Source organism: Arachis ipaensis, chromosome B07, assembly GCF_000816755.2.
Source record: "Arachis ipaensis cultivar K30076 chromosome B07, Araip1.1, whole genome shotgun sequence".
NCBI lineage: Eukaryota > Viridiplantae > Streptophyta > Magnoliopsida > Fabales > Fabaceae > Arachis > Arachis ipaensis.
In genome coordinates, this window is record NC_029791.2 from 113,851,255 (window position 1) to 113,857,125 (window position 5,871).

General features: G+C 35.0%; 1 protein-coding gene across 1 annotated transcript in view; it reads left to right on the forward strand.

The window, feature by feature from the left end:
• Nucleotides 1-5,670, forward strand: part of LOC107605903 — a gene marked incomplete at its 5' end in the record, with an annotated part of 53,411 nt that extends 47,741 nt beyond the window's left edge. The window contains one exon of the mRNA XM_021107931.1: nucleotides 5,398-5,670. The remainder of the gene's footprint in view (nucleotides 1-5,397) is intronic.

The following is a 5,871-nucleotide window of genomic DNA, read 5'->3' on the forward strand; positions in this document are numbered from 1 at the left end:
ATATTTTTTTAATAAATTATATTTTACAATAAATGATATTTTTAAAAATTTAAATAATTTATTAATTAGTTTGTACTTATTATACCATATATTCAATAATTTATTGAAAAAAATATTAATATAATGAATAAAAAAATAATTTAAAAAGGATATTTTTTAAAGAATAAGAATAAATAAATTTTTAACCAATTTAAATTTAAAAATAATTAAATTTTTATTTATCTCTAAATTTGACATATCAGTATTTTTTGTTTAAAATTGATGAAAAAATACCTATAAAAATTATATTGTATCACGAATATATATATATTTTTTTGATGACATATTGTATCACGAATATAAAAGACAAAAATTAAAATAAATCATCACTCTAAAAAACGTTCAAAGATAGGGTTGGTAATTCACTCATTACATTACTCTCCTTTGTTGTGGTGCTATCATATTGTACATCCATATTTTGCTCTGCTACATCCTCAGTTCCTCATTACTAATCTCATTATTATGTGACTACTAATGCTCTCACATCATCATTTTATCCACGTGTTACTCTTTGTATTCGTTTGATGTTCCGATCAAATCCACTGTTTGGATTAAAATTTATAAATGAAATTTTTATCAAATTGATTATTTAAATTTAATTTTAATAAAAAGTAATTTAGTCTAAAAATAGGACAGCATAATAAAATGTGGGAATTTTCTAAAACACCACACTGAAAATATTCATCCAACGGTGCATGGTCGAAAAACGAAGAAAAATCTTAAAGAAGAAAGAATGATAAATCAAATTGAATGAAACTAAGAGTTTGCCTCATAGAGATGACGACCTAAACTGGGAGTTCTTTGGATTTCGCGGAACAACTTGACAGAGCTTGCTAGAATGACAGACGACATTGAAGTAGAACCTTAAAAAATTAATTGGTTGCGAGCTTTCCAGCAGTTCCAGCAAACGATGGCAAGCAATTGGGGATTACGGTCAGCATTCTTCAACGGGTTAAGCATTTCTGTTGATGCAGTCCACCATGTCCAAAAGTCGTTAGGACTATGAGGGGGAAGACAGTCACGAAGATAACTCTGAGACCATACATCTTTAATTCTAGAGCAGTCGATCAAACAATGAGTGACTGTTTCTGTTGCTTCATGACAGCAGGGGCATATTGGTGATATAGATGGGATGCAGTGATGAATCTGAGCAAGCACCAGAAGCCAGCCATAGAGAGCTTTCCAGATAAATAGCTTAATTTTGTGAGGTAAGTTCAACTTCCATAGATCAATCCACAGCTTTTTCTGCTGCATATAATTAGGGCAAAGCTCCAGAGGCAGATGGTAAAATAAATAGCCAATTCGGTAATCTGAAGTTGTATCATATTACTTGGATTTGTTCAAATCCCATTGCAATTTGTTCCTACTCTGCTGAATTTTAACTGAAAAAATCCTGTTTGCAACGTCTTGGGGAAATAACTCTTGAATGAGATTCTGATTCCAATTCCTATCTTCAGTAATTAGATCTTTAACTCTTGGAACCAACTTAGAAATAGCCTGTCTGTTTGGCATGTTAGAAATCATTAAAGGGTACGGAGGAGGCAGCCAAAGATCTTCAAATGTTCGGATATTCTCTCTAGTACCCACAGCCCAATTAAGACCTTTTTTAACAATCTTTCGGCCTTCCAATATGCTCTTCCATCCCCAAGAAGGTAAGACTCCGATTTCTACTGTTATAGCATTACCATTGCTAAAGTATTTACCTCTTAGGATTTTGGATAATAGGGAAGAAGGTTGTGTTACGAGTCGCTAAAACTGTTTAATTACCTAAAAGCGCTAGATTTTGGATTCTGAGATCTTTAAATCCAAGGCCTCCTTCTCTTCGTGGGCGAGTCATAGTGTCCCAGCTAATCCAAGTCATCCGTCTTTCAGAACCTTTTTGTCCCCACTAGAACTGAGAAAGTATAGAGTGAATTTCCGAAATTAAACCATCAGGCAACTTGAAGCAAGACAGTGTATAAATAGGAATAGTTTCTCCCACTGCCTTAATCCATACCTGTCTACCACCTGACGATAGAAGATTGCGCTTCCACCCTTGGATTATTTTCCGAACCTTCTCTTTGATCATACTAAAAGAAGCCTTTTTCGATTTAGAGATTGTAGAAGGCAAACCAATGTATCTATCCTGAGCCCCAATATGATAAATATTCATAGAGTTAGCCAGTAGTGTACGAGTAGTGGAGGGAGTGTTGTGGCTTAAGAATACAGCAAATTTATTAAGATTTACCCTCTGGCCACTGATGCTTTCATAAGAATTCAATAAATGCAGGATGTTTGAACATGCTTCAGGATTAGCCTTACAGAATAAGATGGAATCATCAGCAAAGAGGAGGTGGTTGACCTTGAGACATCGTCTATGTATCTGAAAATCTTGAATTAGTCTATTTTGTTCTGTCTTGTGTAGCAAGAAGGAGAGACCTTCTACACAGAAAAGAAAAAGATAGGGAGATAGAGGATCTCCTTGTCAAATACCTCTATTTGGTTTGAAGAAACCATAGGGTTGTCCTTCCACAATGACAGAATAAGAAACAGTTGTCACTAATTCTCGAATCCACATGATCCACCGGGAGTCAAAACCAGACTTCTCCAATATAAACCAAAGAAAGTGCCATTCCACCCTATCATATGCCTTACTCATATATAATTTTAGCGCCATTTCATTTTTGAGTCCCCTTTTTTTGTTCTTCAAGTAATGCATACACTCGTGAGCAATTAGGATATTATTAGAGATTAATCTGCCTTTAATAAAAGCACTCTGCGTATGGCTAATTAGTCTATTCATCATACCCTGAAGTCTATGTACAAGTACTTTAGAGATAATCTTGTAAAAGACTGAGGATAGGCTTATTGGTATTACCTGAGTCATATCTTTAGTATTAGAAATCTTGGGAATAAAACAGATCTGAGTGTGGTTAAAACCCTTCAAAATTCTGCCCCTTAAAAAGAAACTCTTAACTGCTCAAAACACATTACCACTAAGTATGTTCCAGAAGCTTTGAAAAAATTTTGCTGTCATACCATCATCTCCTGGAGCACTTTGAGGATGAATGCTAAATGTTGCACGTTTCACTTCCTCCATAGTCATTGGTCTTTGAAGACTACGGTTCATATGAGCTGTAACCTTAGGTTCAAAATCAGTAAATAGAGATTCGGGGTTCTCATGACAAGTGGAGGAGAAGATGTCCTTGAAATACGATTCAGCCACAGAAGCAATACCAGCATTTGAGGTAGCCACTTCACCATCACTGCCAGATAGTTGCCAAATTTTATTCCTTCGGGTTCGATTTCTAAATTTCTATTGGAAGAAAGCTGTATTTTGATCACCAGATTTGAGCCATTTGACTCTAGACTTATCTTTCCAATAAGATTCCTCATTTTGCAACGCTTTTTCAAGTTTGTCCTCTATTTCGGAAATGATGTCACCTCCATGAATTCCTGCTAAATGAAGTTCCTCTAATTCAGACTGTAGTAAATCAATCTCCACCTTCAAATTAGATTTGTGTTCTTGCTGCCATCTGACAATCTTATGCCGACAACGCTTTATTTTTTGAGCTAGGATATACATGGCTGAACCATCAATCTGTTCGTGCCAAACCTCTCTAACAATCTGCCTTATTTCATCATTGGAACACCATCTTTCTTGAAATTTGAATTGCCGTTTAGATCTCTCAGTTCTCGGATTAGAGTCTAAGAGAAGAGGGGAGTGATTCGACCCTGATTCTGATAGTCTAAGAACCGTTGCATTGGGATAGAGTTGCTGCCAATCAACTCCTACAAGGAATCGGTCCAGTCTTTCTTGTATCCACTCATCACTACTCCGTCTATTCGACCAAGTAAATGGTCTTCCGACCATACCAATATCAATTTGGGAATTATCATCAATAAAACTGTTAAAGGTTTCAATAGAAGAAGAAGATTTAACACCCCCACCTGCTTTCTCCACTTGATTAGAAATGGCATTAAAATCACCCATTAACACAACCTTACCATTGAACTGTTGGACGACTGAAGTTAATTCAGCAAATTGAGCTATTCTATGTTGATCATTTGAACTGAGATAAACACCTAGAATACGATAGGGATCATTAGAACCAGCTGTCAGAACTGATGCCGCAATGAAAAATCTACCATGCTGTAAAATCTGAACAGTGCAACTATCCCTCCATGCCATTGCCAACCCCCTAATAATCCATCTGGATCCGCAATAAACCATTCCTTAAAACCACAAGATCTTAGTTTTCCTTCAACTTGTTGAGATTGGTTTTTTGTTTCACAGATAAAACCAACCTCGAGGGAGTAGGATTTGTAAATCCCTTTAAGATTGTGGATTGTCAAGGGTCTCCCCAAACCCCGACAATTCCATGAGAGCAGCTTCATATTTCTTTGGGTGCCACTTGAAGGCTAGCACCCTCCACCGTCATAGCGTTAGAGGCGAAATCCTTGAGATAGATTCTCTTGAACAACCAAGGCGAACCCCTCTCAATTCGAGTCACATCAGAGTCATTCTCAAAGAAAACTTGAAACCGGTTCTTGGATTTTTTGACTACTCTGAATCCTTCTGGTTTATTCCATATTACCTAGAGAGCTCCTTCCATGATACCTACGGAAAAGATCTGAGAAAATCCTTCCAGACAGGCTCTGTGTATAGGCTTGAATTCCTTCAGAAACATCTTCATAAGCTAAAACGATCAAATCATCCTCCTGATCACTATCAATTATATGGGGGTTTTGAGTCTTTGATTTGTTGCACATGGTGTAGAGAAAATCAGGAATGGTATTTGATGATTCCAGAGTGAAATAAGATATATGGAATGAGTGAATTAGAAAACGGAGTGAATTAAAAGAGAAATCTAGCATAGGAATGAATTGGGAGAGAAAACGAAAATTAAGGAACAAGTGGGGGTGAATTAAAAACAGGAAAAAAATTAAGAGAAGAAAGTAGAAGAAGATGGAAAAGACTTTAACGAAGAAAAGAAAAAAAAATGTGTAACCATGGAGGCTGCGCAGTAAAATCCTAGCAGAGCGTGGACGATTCCATAGGGTGCTAGATAAGGAGTACGTACTCCCGCTTCAAGACTTTTTAGTGAAATCAGAGACTTAGTTATAACTTCACTCTTAATACACATAATTAAATATTAAATATCTAAAATTTAGTGAATAATAAATTCATTATATTACCTTATTTTTGTAAGAATATGAATATCAAGTTATAAACACCTTAGAACTGAATAAATATAACAACTTTTTAAACCTAATTCAAAGCATATCTTTTCACGAAAAATAAATAAATACAAATACTTTTTTTCACAAATCGAACATGGTAACTTTTATTTACCAATTTATTTATGTGGTTCACAGGCAACAGCGCAACACTCTCGTGAGATGGCTCATGTCTCAGTCTCACATACTCATTAGCAGAGTTTTTCTAGCATTTTTTTAATAGTTAAAAATTGCAAAAGTCATCGAGTAATTGTAATCTGTTGAAGATTTTATAAGTGCTTTGATATGATTTTGCATGTAATGTTAACTATTAAAAAATCCAAATCATAGCTATATGTACGTTGAAATCATATGCATTACTTTTCTTGTTTTGTGCTCCTTTTTTTAGTTATGCATGAATTATGAAACACATAAGTTTTGACATTTTGGGCTTAAATAATTATTTTTTAGTTGTTACTTAATCTATGAGATTATTTGAACTATTGAAGCTATGATCAAGCATTTAAATTAGCCAACAATTATCCCTTACGGTTAATATATAATACTCTATTAGGATTTTTCTTAATAGAGTCCAAAACACAGTTGATCTCACATTGACCATAAAAAATACAT